General features: G+C 46.6%; 1 non-coding gene across 3 annotated transcripts in view; it reads left to right on the top strand.

Moving 5' to 3' along the window:
• LOC127493201 (uncharacterized) overlaps window positions 1-12,613 on the top strand; it is a 46,458-nt gene that overhangs the window by 28,593 nt on the left and 5,252 nt on the right. For 2 of the 3 annotated variants that reach the window (XR_007923284.2, XR_007923286.2), the window contains exons 3-6: window positions 458-532; window positions 1,483-1,620; window positions 5,237-5,377; window positions 7,311-7,370. This is a non-coding gene — a transcript (uncharacterized protein). The remainder of the gene's footprint in view (window positions 1-457; window positions 533-1,482; window positions 1,621-5,236; window positions 5,378-7,310; window positions 7,371-12,613) is intronic. The other variant, XR_007923285.2, reaches the window with a different exon arrangement.

The raw sequence follows: 12,613 nt of genomic DNA on the forward strand, positions 1-12,613 counted from the left end.
ACCCGGGCACGGCAGTGTGGGTTTTGGGCATCCCAACTGTGAGGCCAATGCCATCCACCGTACCTGCTCCGTGCCTGCTGTGGGGCTCTGGCTGGTATGTGCAAGCTTCCCCTTGTGCAATATGGACCACATCCTCTTTACTTTTACACAGGAGCTCAGGAGCTGGGGTTTCTTACCAAATTTACCTTCGTGAGGGTGCTGGGTCCTTGGTAATTGTGTCCTTGAACTTTTCCCGTTGGCTGTGGTGGTATAAGATCTGCTCCAGAACAGCAGGACTGAGTTCTGTTAGGATTTGCCCACCCCTACTTGGAAGCAGCAGTCTTCTCTTCCCCTGATGGTCTAGAATATTCAGGAGCAGCCTCCCCAGTCAACACTACGAACCCCTTTTTTGCCTAAGGACGTGTGGTGTAAGAGACCAAATGACCAGCTCTGGAAACATTGTTTTGTCTTTTTATAGATGCAGTAATCTCTTGTATTCTCAAATCCCAAATCAGCAGAGCCCCAAGTTATGGAGAGAAGAAGCAATAACTTGGTGAGTAAGTCTTTAAAGTTCATCTCCAAAGGTACTCTCCCACTTCCGCCACACTGTTTCCATCCTGTACATTCTAATTATAGGATCCTGGAAAGTCAACCACCCAGACTGGCTCTAAGGTTTCTATAGAATATACATACCTGTATATTCTAATTAATAGCACATAAACATACATTGGCTTATGATTCAAAACATAAAATATATCCTGCCTGCCAGCACCCAACCTAGACACAACTGGCTCTCCAATAGGCATCCTCTTGTTCCATAAGGCAAGCTGCTGGACTAGGCATGGTGGGATTGTGAATCACACATTCATACGACTTAACCGTGTCTTCAGAGATGGCTGGTGCCCAATCTTATATGAGTATTTTATATCTCTTGTAGCCAAGCTAAAATGTTGCTTGGAATGCCCAGCTTCATAGCTGGATGGCTCATAGCTATGGTAACAAAGGGCAGCTTTGTTACGCGAATTTGGGTTCCTCCAGGACCCAGGAGCAAGGCCAGGGCCATTTCTCAAAATGAAAATAATCACTTGCTTATGAGGCCTTGGCTTCACTCTGTAACCGAGGGGCCTCCCACAGACTCTATATCACATGCGCGTCTGCCATCCACTCAGACGGCCACCGGCTCTGCTGGGTCACCAGGGCTGGGTGAAAACACTCCCCGGTACTTCACAACTGTGACTTGAGCATGTTGTCCACCCTCCTCTACTGCCAGGGGCTCAGCAGGACACTTTTTTTTTTTTTTTTTAAGATTTATTTGTTTATTTGAAAGGCAGAGTTACGGGGGTGGGAGGAGAGAGAGAGATCTTCCATCTGTTGGTTAATTCCCCAAATGGCCACAACAGCTATAGCTAGGCTGGTCCAAAGTCTGGAGCCAGGAGCTTCTTACAGGTCTCCCACTTGGTTGCAGGGCCCAAACACTTGGGTCATCTTCTACTGCTTTCCCAGGCACATTAGCAGGGATCTGGATGGCAAGTGGAGCAGCTGGGACTCAAGTCAGTGCCCATATGGGATGCTGGAGTCACAGGCGGCAGCTTTACCCACCACACCGCAATGCCAACCCCATCAGGACACTTTTGGCTACAGGTAAAACCCCAACTCAAACTGTTTTATGATTAAAAAAAAAAAAAAAGACAATTCTAATACTCCATAATTGGAAATCTGGAGGTAGAGTGAGTTGTAGATTCATTATTGTCAGGTGGTCAGTCTTGTCACCTTGTCACTACTCCCAGCTGCCACACACCCTTTGCGTCTGTGGCTAAGTGCCTCTGCCCCCTGAAAGCTCCCAATCCCACTGAATCCAGGCGTTCCAGCTCATTTGCATGGTCCGGCAGCGTCAGTGAAGATGGTGGCTCCCCTCACGACTGATGTCTTAAGCATTTGGTGGAGAGACCACCTTCTTCCCAGCTCTCTGAGGGCAACGACTGTATGTACATGATGGTGTGGCAGAAGGGTTGACATAGGCTAAAACCTTCCAATGTTTCTGTCCTCTCTGGTATTTAAACGTCTGCATTTTAAGAATCTTCAGATACTTCAACTGAGTGTGGTCCATGGTAGAGACCATGGTGCACCTGGGTTTTGCTTGAGCAGTTGAACAAACTGTTAGAACTACTCCCAGCTGCCAGCACATGAACACAAAATGTTAACACCCGCATTCGCCAATTCAGTCCCAGACTAAAATTACATTTCTCCTGCTTTGGAGCACAGGCACAGACTCCAGTTCTGCAATAAATTAGCGAAACCCCTGTATTTATTTTTGTGTGTCAGCCTTCTTCTAGATTTGGGTCTGCCGTTTATCTCCCAGGACATGCTTCTGGCTGTAAAGACTTGGCATTCTCTTGCTAGGAAAGGGGGTAAATGTGTTTTCGTGCAAGATAAGGAGGGAGAGCCTGCTTCAATGGGTGCTGAAGGTGGAAGCGATTATTTAGGCCACACACACACACACACACACACACTCACGGGAGAGTAATTGAGTGACAGTCCCTCCACCAGAGTCCTAGCACCAGGAGCACAGAATATTTCTCTTAACAGAACATAAGTCCAGTGTGGCTTTGTCACCCAAAGTGAAGCCTCTTCATTCTGGAATTTGAGGACTTCTTTTAAAAGCAAATCCCTGCACCTTACCCAAAGCCATACAGGCCTTCTGCATATGTAGCTATCAGAGAGGCTTTTTCTATTTTCTTTTTTTTTTTTTTTTAATTTTTTTTTTTTTTTGACAGGCAGAGTGGACAGTGAGAGAGAGAGAGAGAGAGAGAAAGGTCTTCCTTTGCCGTTGGTTCACCCTCCAATGGCCGCCGCGGCCGGCGCGCTGCAGCCGGCGCACGGTGCTGATCCGATGGCAGGAGCCAGGAGCCAGGTGCTTTTCCTGGTCTCCCATGGGGTGCAGGGCCCAAGCACCTGGGTCATCCTCCACTGCACTCCCTGGCCACAGCAGAGGGCTGGCCTGGAAGAGGGGCAACCGGGACAGAATCCGGCGCCCTGACCGGGACTAGAACCCGGTGTGCCAGCGCCGCTAGGTGGAGGATTAGCCTAGTGAGCCGCGGCGCTGGCCAGGCTTTTTCTATTTTCATAGTCTGAACATAAAACCAACCATCACCAGACACTGAAAAAGGCTGATGGCATACAAGTGAAAAATCAAGATTAAAAAATATTTTTTTTAAATCTGACACCAATTCAGGAAACAGAATACAAACAACAACAGCAAATAATTCATATTCTCAGAGATACAGCTTTTTAACAAAAAGCAAATCATAAGAAGCTGGTGCTGTGGCATAGTAGGTTAGGCATCCGCCTGCAGCACCAGCATCTCATATGGGTGCTGGTTCGAGTCCCAGCTGCTCCACTTGCAATCCAGCTTCCCTGCTGATGACATGGAAAAGCAGTAGAGGATGGCCCTGGTGCTTGGGTGCTTGGGCACCTGTGCCCGCATGGGCAGCCTGAGGGGGGCTCCTGGCTCCTGGCTTCGGATCGGCTCTGCTCAGCTCCACTTTGCTCGGCTCCAGCCATTGTGGCCATTTGGGCAGTGAACCAGCGGATGGAAGACCTCTTTCCCTGCCCCTCCCTCTCTTTGTCTGTAACTATGCCTCTCAAGTAAATAAATAAATCTTTAAAAAATAAATAAGTAAAAATAAATAAAATTTTAAAAAAGCATATCATAGTATTACAAAAATAAACAAAAGACAAGAAAGAATTCTTGAAAATTGAAACGATAATTTGCTGATCTTAGGAAGATGATAATGGTGGTGTAATTTATTTTTAAAGTTTTATTGAGGTATAGTTGATAAAAAAATAAAGTGCAGGTCGGAGCTGTGGCTCAATAGGCTAATCCTCCACCTGCGGTGCCGGCACACTGGGTTCTAGTCCCAGTCGGGGCGCCAGATTCTGTCCTGGTTGCCCCTCTTCCAGGCCAGCTCTCTGCTGTGGCCCAGGAGTGCAGTGGAGGATGGCCCAAGTGCTTGGGCCCTGCACCTGCATAGGAGACCAGGAGGAAGCACCTGGCTCCTGGCTTTGGATCAGCGTGGTGCGCCAACCGCAGCAGCCATTGGGGGGTGAACCAACAGAAAAGGAAGACCTTCCTTTCTCTCTCTCTCTCACTGTCTAACTCTGCCTGTCAAAAAAATAAAAATAAAAAAATAAAGTGCACATGTTTGAAATATATGGTTTTACTGCATGGTTTATAAATTTGATATATGTGTATCCCCTAGAAACTGTCACCACTACCAAGATAATTAACATATCCATCACCTCCAAAACTTTGCTCTGGCCTCTATAATCCTTTTTCTTATTCCTCTCCCCTGAGCCAACCAATGGTATGTGCATGGAATGATACAGTATACTCTGTTTTGCCTGGCTTCTTTCAGTGAGGACAGTTATTTGAGATGCATTCTATTACAGCATGTATCAATAGTTCATTCCTTTTCATTGCTTAGTTGAATTCCAATGTGTGGTTATACCACAGTTTGCTTATGCATTCACATATGGTTCGACATTTCCATGGTTTTCATTTTTTGACTATATTTGTTTTCTTTTTTTATTATTTTTTATTTTTTTGACAGGCAGAGTGGACAGTGAGAGAGAGAGACAGAGAGAAAGGTCTTCCTTTGCTGTTGGTTCACCCTCCAATGGCCGCCGCAGCCAGCGCTGCGGCCGGCGCACCACGCTGATCCGATGGCAGGAGCCAGGTGCTTTTCCTGGTCTCCCATGGGGTGCAGGGCCCAAGCACTTGGGCCATCCTCCACTGCACTCCCTGGCCACAGCAGAGAGCTGGCCTGGAAGAGGGGCAACTGGGACAGAATCCGGCACCCCGACCGGGACTAGAACCCGGTGTGCTGGCGCCGCAAGGTGGAGGATTAGCCTAGTGAGCCGCGGCACCGGCCTTTCATTTTTTTAAAACAAATAAAGCTCCTATGAACATTTGAGAACAAATTGTCACGGATATGTATTTCCCTTGTCTTTAGCAAAGTCCTAAGCATGGAATGGCTGGGTCATATGGTAGGTTGCAGCTTTTTGTAAAAACTACCAAGTTGTTTTCCAAGTGGTTGTATCATTTCACATTCGCACCAGCAATGCATGAGACTTCTACTTTTTCTATGTATTCACCAATACTTGACATGGCCAGTCTGCTTAATCTTTTGGACTTTATTGAGATATAACTTAGAGACTACAATTCACTCAATTTAAGGGTTGATTTAATAATTTTTAGAATGGTCTCAGAGCTGTGTCCTCATCATGACTGCCTAGAATATCTACATCACCACAAAATCCCTCCAGAGAGAAGCCTCGTTGCAGTCCCTGCCTGTTCTCTCCGCTCATCAACTGCACCCGCATTGCAGCATGGACTGAGGTGCGTTCTGTCTCTGCTTCTGTGTGTGCTGAGTCACACAGTGCATGGTCTTTTGTGTCAGACTTCTTTCACTTAGCAGAAGATTTCTAAGGTACTTTCATGGTATTGCATGTATCAATACTTCATTCGTCTCTTTAAAAAATTCAAATTCCTGAGTAATGTTAGATACACAGGAAGTTATAAAGATAGTACAGAGACGTCCACATACCCTTCCCCCAGTGAATACCCTGACGTAGCCACAAAGATCTCCCTCAGCCCTCTCCTGCCCTGCGTCCCAGCAGCTGGAAACCACTCATCTGTTTTCCATCTCTATAATTTTGTCATTTCTAGAATGTTATAGAAATGGAATCACACAGTGTATTGCTCCTTGAGATTGGCATAATGGATTTCCCCTAACTTCAAATAAAATAAAAACAGAGTAACTAGGCAGTAAAGTTAACACCTTGTAGATGATACTGATGACAAAAGCAGGTGACAAAACCTACAATACCAGGGAGTGGGGCCCAAACACAGCCCCAGCCCTGCGCAGTATCAGCATCTGGGTGAGGAGAAGCAGAGTGGTGTGTCTAAAGGACCTCTAAAGAAGACAACCAAAATAGGACCTAAGAATAGTACCAGGAAATGCACTGGGGCATCTGAGAACGGCTGTAGAAGGCAGGAGTTCTGTGCACACCAGCAGCTGGCAAGTGCAAGACCACCCCGATAGCCTTGGGAGGTGGGCTCCAAGGACCCCACAGCGAGCAGAAACAGAGGACTGCTACCGAGCTTGAGCAGAACAAGGACAAGAAAGGCACCCAAGGAAGCCTAAGGGCAAGATAAGAGTTGGAGGGAGGAGAGAGAGAGTGAGCCAGGTACACTATGCCCAAACAGTAGAGAGACCTCTGGGAAGTCAGAAAAACTCATCTGAACCAAACTGCCTTCTGAAAGTGCAGAGGAACTTACTTCACATGAAAATGAACAATAGCAAAGTGTCAAGATCAACCCCATACTAGAGTTATAAACTAGAGAGATAGGCAGAATGACATCTCTAGAGCTGGCTAATGGACACTTGCCAGGAGGAGCCCACACAGTAGATCGAAACTGTAACCTAGTATTTTAAAAGAACAAGTTAGATGGGGCCAGCGCTGTGGCACACTTGGTTAATCCCCTACCTGCGGCACCAGCATCCCATATGGGCGCCAGGTTCTGGTCCCAGTTGCTCCTCTTCCAATCCAGCTCTCTGCTGTGGCCCGGGAAGGCAGTGGAGGATGGCCCAAGCACCTGCGTCGGAGACCAGGAGGAAGTACCTGTCTGCTGGCCTTGGATCAGCGCAGCGCCAGCCATTTGGGGAGTGAACCAACTGAAGGAGGACCTTTCTCTCTCTCTCTCTCTCTCTCTCTCTCTCTCTCTGTCTATAACTCTACCTATCAAATAAATAAATAAATAAATAAAAGAACAAGTTAGAAGACATTAAAATAATAGGTGGCATTGAAAAAATCCATGTCAGAATGAGAAAAACTCAACATGAATGACAGAAGATAATTAGAAATAAAAGGTAATTTCATAAATGAAGACCAAGTTAAAATAAACACAAGTAAGTAAACACAATAGATGATTCCTTAAGAGAAATATAAGGGAAAAACAAAATTAGTAAATAAAAATAAAGAAAATGATTTAAAAAAAAGCAAATACTAATATGCATGCATTTTAAGTGTTTTTTTTTTTTTACACAGAAATAAACTCATCTTTTAATTCTGTTTTCCATGAATGTTTTGAGGTGTCCTCATACTGAGGATTGACAAAGAAAAGCCAGTGGAAGCACTGATTTTTTTTTTAAATTGGGAATTTGACAGTACTGCCTTGGTATTAACTTTGTGAAAAGCCTCGAAGCTTCATAGTGAAGATCCATTTTCATCCTCCTCTCGACCTTTCAACCCCGTGTTCTGTGTTGCAGCCTCTGACCATTCTGAAGTTCCGGAACACACTTCATGACCAAGCCTGGTGCCTCCTTCAGGTCAGTACCCGGGGACCGCAGCACTGTGCATGTCTGCCGTGGGCACAGCGCTCCACCTGCTAAAGTAAGAGGTTCAACTAAGTAGGTCAGACTTTCCTCAAGTGTCCTTGAGCTGGAGGAAAACATCCCCAACCCAGCTGTGGACTCTTTCCTCCCGGACAAAGAGGCTTTCGGACCGCGGGATGCGGGGGAGTGTGGTGTGATAGCACAGCCAGGCTTTCTGAGACTTGAGCAGTCGGTGCAGGGAAATGTCCATCAGTAAGAAAGAAGCAGTGATATCCATGAGAAGTGTTTACCAGACACCAGATCAAGTCGCTACAAAACAAGGGACAAAGTGAAACAGAAGTTAAGCTACAGGAAGCACATTTTGTTTAGCTATTTGATGGTGGCCAGTTACCAGGCCTCCTCCCTCACATCCTCTCTGTTCAGTTGCAATTACTTGGCTTAAAAAAAATTGAGAGGCAGAAAGATACAGAAAAAGAGATAAAGAACGCCCATCTGCTAGTTCACTCCCCAGATGCCTGCGGTAGCCAGGGCTGGGCCAGGCTGAAGCTGGGAGCCAGGAATAGAATCCAGGGCTCCCATGTAGGCGGCAGAGACCCAATTACTTGAGCCATGACTGCTGCCTCCTGGGGTCTACGTTGGTGGGAAGCTGGAGTCTGGAGCTGGAGGCAGTTAGTGAACCCAGGTACCCCGACATGGGACATGAGTATCACTGCTAAGCCAAACTCCTGGCCCATTTTGCCTTCAACTTCTACTCTCTCTGAGAAATACCTTTAGTTAATATGGAGAATTTGGGCTTTTAGTTTTTCTAATTATTCTTTTCAAGGCCAAGGTCAAGCATATTTATGCCCTGCTTTCTTTGAAGGCGTGGAATAGGTACTTTCTCAATCTGAAGCAGCCACGCACCATCCAAATGTTCCCCGAAAGCGCGCTGTGTCTCTTCTCTCTCTGTTGCCTGGAGCATCACTCTGTTGTCAGTTGATCTGTCTTCCCCAGAGGTATATTGAAGTCCTAAACTCCAATATCTGTGGCTATGACCTTATTTGGAAATAGGTCCTTGCAGATATAAGCAGTTTAATTTTTTAAAAATTTATTTATTTGAATGGCAGAGTGATAGGGAGAGAGGGCAAGACAGACAGACAGCTCTTCCATCTGCTGTTCACACCCCAAATGGCTGCACAGCCAGGGCTGGGCCAGGCCAATGCCAGAAGCCAAGAACTCCAGCCAGGTCTCCCACATGGGTGTCAGGGACTCAAGCACTTGGGCCGTCTTCTGCTGCTTTCCCAAGTGCAATAGCAGTGAGCTAGATCGAGGGCATAGCGTAGCTGGGACTGGACCAAACCAGCCATTCTGATAATGGATTGTGTGGGTCCCGAGTTGTGGCTTTATCCACTGCACCACAACATCTGCCCCTGCAGATGTAATCAAGTTACAGTGAGGTCAGACTGGGAGAGGTGGGCCCTAAGTCCAATGACTGGTGTTCTTAAGAGGAGATTTGGAGACAGATACACAGGGGGAAGAGAACTGTGTGAGGGCTGGTAGACATGGGAGAGGTGTAGCGAAGATGTCAAGAACTGGCAGCCAGTACCAGAAGTAGGAAGGGCCAAGGCAGGAGTCTTGCTCCTTACAACGCCAGAGGGGCACAGTTCTGCCGACAGCTGATCGTGACTGCGACAGAGTGCATTTCTATTGTAAGCCAGCTGGCGTGTGCTGATTCGTTAAAGGCAGCCCTAGAGAACTCTTACCTTAACCTGCCTAAATTCAGCCTGACAGAGATTATATGAACGACTTCATGGCTTACCTGTGTAAGACGCATACTTCATCAGAGCCACTAGACATTTACGAAACTAATTACCTAACAAGTCCATCAAATGCATTTCCCTTTTTAGGAGATTTATTTATTTGAAAGAGAAAGAGAGAGAGCAAGAACTCGTTCATCACCTGGTTCACTCTCCAGATGGTCGCAATGGCCAGGAGCCAGGAACTCCATCTGAGTCTCTCATGTGGGTGGCAGGAGTCCAAGCACTTGGGTCATCATCCACTGTCTTCCCAGGCACATTAGCAGGAAGCTGGACGGGAAGCAGCATAGTCAGGCCTTGAACCCACGCTCATATGGGAGGCCAGCCATGCATGCCGTGGCTTAACTACTGTGCCACAGTGCCAGCCCCAAATACATTTCTTAATAATACTGTATTGTTTTCTAACGAAATGAAGGTATAATTGTTAGACTCATTAGGGACTCAATTTACTCAATTAATTTACTCAAAACAAGGTAGAAAGAGACTGGTTAAATTTCCCTTTCTGATATAAAAGATGTTGCCAGTTTGAATTCTGTAGTGGAAACCTTTCCTTATAAAAAGTCTTGGTGAGGGGCCAGCACCGTGGCGTAGTAGGTTAATCCTCCGCCTGTGGCACTGGCATCCCATATGGGCACCAGTTCTAGTCCCTGCTGCCCTTCTTCCAGTCCAGCTCTCTGCTATGGCCTGGGAAAGCAGTAGAAGATGGCTCAAGTCCTTGGGACCCTGCACCTGTGTGGGAGACTGGGAATAAGCATCTTGCTCCTGGCTTCAGATAGGTGCAGCTCCGGCTGCTGCGGCCATCTGGGGAGTGAACCAATAGAAGGAAGACCTCTCTCTCTGTCTCTCCCTCTCACTGTCTGTAACTCTACTTCTCAAATAAATAAATAAAATCTTAAAAAAAAAAAAAAAGTCAGCCGAGAAGTTCTTCAAAACCAGTGGGCACTGAACATAGATCTAGGTCAGCAGGCTGGAATCCACAAAGTCCGAGGGGGGCGAAACAAGGGACGCCGCCTCCATGTCCCGTGTCATTCCTGGCTTTCCTCTTAGACTCTGTGGCAGTGTTTTGAGGGTCAAAGAGCTTTGGCTGTCCAGAAGTTAGAGAACACAGCCACGCGAGCAGGGATACCAGAGAATGGAAGGGGAGGCCTCTGGTGACGCGGGGATGACTGTGCAAGAAGGGAAAGCCCGGATTCTGAGAAATCAGGGCTTCAGTGGAGTGACTGCCAGCACAGGGAGAACTGGAATGAACGGCTGATGCACTTCTGAAATGAAGTTAAAGAGATTATACTGCGAAGAAGAATGAGAAAGCCACACATTTCAGGGCGAGTGAATGTATCGCACAGGAGAAAATGTAGGTTATCTGGGTTTTGGTGGGGAGTTTTTCTGTACAACACCAAAAGCACAATCTGTAAAAAGATAAGTTGGACTTCCCTTAAAACATCCACTCTGCGAAAGACCCTGGTAAGAGGATGAAAGACATGCCCTGAAGAACCTTAAAAATCAAACCAAGATGGAGTGACTTAAGCTAACACTATTAAAAACAAGAAGTCACCTTTGCCCCAAATAAAAATTAAAGTTTAAAAATTACAGCCCTAAACTTTTTCCCCCAAAGCCAAAATTAGGTGCAGCTATAAAAATAAGGGGCCCTATGCTTAGCTAGCTGCGACACTTGTGCCTGGCCGTGCTAAGACCTAACCCAGTTTGTATGCCTCCTAATACTCAAATAACGGTGTGGGAAGCGGGACACCGCTCTCCCACAAGGGGAACAAAGGGAGCGAGACGTCGTTCCCCCCACCCCAGGGTGAACAAGATGGCGCTGACAGGGAAAGGAACTACTAAAGAAGTAAACAACAAAATGGCGACGAGGTGCATGCCTCCCATGTGATCCCGTAGCTGATTGGACAGAAGACGCATGCCCTTCACATGATCAGCTCACGGATTGGACTGCTGTGTGCATGGACTCTATAGTGCTTTTGATTGGTCGCTGCGGGTATATAAACCGTGTGGCTTTGTACTGGGGGCGCTCTCTGGACTCCCGAGTTCAGGAGGCCTGTCTGTGCAGACGCCGAATAAATCCTCTTGCTTTTGCATCAGCTGGTCTGGAGTCTGAGTCTTTGGGCTGTGCCTCTCGACGTGTTAGCATCCTCACTCTGAGGGTCTAACAGCCCACGCTGGGAGAAAACCCCTGCACAGCCCGTATCTGACACAGGGCGTGCCTTCAAAATATACAGAGGACTCTCACAAGCAAACAGTAAGAAAACAAGCAGCCCGAGAGACCCCTCACCAGAGAGCCTATACAGATAGCAAATAACCCTTGGAGAGATGCTCAACATCATATGTCATCAGAAAGTTGTAAATCAAAGCAAAGAAATACCACTAATACCTATTAGATTGGCTAAAATGCAAAACACCAAAAACCAATGCTTGGGAAGGAGCTCTCATCTGTTGCTGGTGGGGATGCAAAATGTTGCAGCTATTTGGATGGCAGTTCGGCAGCTTCACATGAGATTAAACAAATGCTCGCCATACTATCCAGCAATTACATGCCTTGGTATTTACCTAAATGAGTTAAACATTTGTGCTCACTGGAAAACCTCCACACAAATGTTTATAGAAGCTTTATTTGTAATTGCTCCAAACTTGGAAGCAACCAAGCTGTCTTTTGATGGGTGAGTAGATAAAGAGTAATGTATCCATACCATGGAATTCTATAAAAAGAAACGAGCCATCAAGCCACAGGAAAACATGGAGGAGAATGATCGTTTAGCCTGGCAGTTAAGACATCTGCATCTCCTATCAGCTGATTCCAGCTTCCTGCTAATACTCACCCTGAGGGGCCAGCACTGGGGTGCAGAAGGTTAAACTGACACTTGGAACACCAGAGGCATCCTGTATCCCAGTGTGGACTCTCATCCTGGCTGCTCCACTTCCGGTGGCTCAATTAGTTGGGTCCCTGCCATCCATGTAGGGAACCTGGATTGAATTCCTGGCTTGTGGACATTTGAAGAGTGTACTATTTCTCCCTTACTGCCTCCCTCTCTCCCTCATAAATAAGCAAGTAACATTTTTAAAAGACATGGAGGAACTTTAAAAGTACATTGCAAAATGAAAAAAAAAAGTATGAAAAGTGTATGTACGGTATAATTCCAACTATATGACATTCTGGAAAAGGCAAAACCATATAGTGAAAAGTGTACTGGTCGCCATGGGTGCAGGGACAGGGAGAGGAGACTAGGTCAAGCACAGGGGATGTTTAGGGCCACAAAATTACCCTGTATGATGACATTATGATGGAAACATGAAATAATGCTTTTTTTTTTTTTTTTTTTTTTGACAGGCAAAGTGGACAGTGAGAGAGAGAGACAGAGAGAAAGGTCTTCCTTTGCCGTTGGTTCAACCTCCAATGGCTGACGCGGCTGGCGCGCTGCGGCCGGCGCACCG

This window comes from Oryctolagus cuniculus, chromosome 5 (assembly GCF_964237555.1).
Source record: "Oryctolagus cuniculus chromosome 5, mOryCun1.1, whole genome shotgun sequence".
Taxonomy (NCBI): domain Eukaryota; kingdom Metazoa; phylum Chordata; class Mammalia; order Lagomorpha; family Leporidae; genus Oryctolagus; species Oryctolagus cuniculus.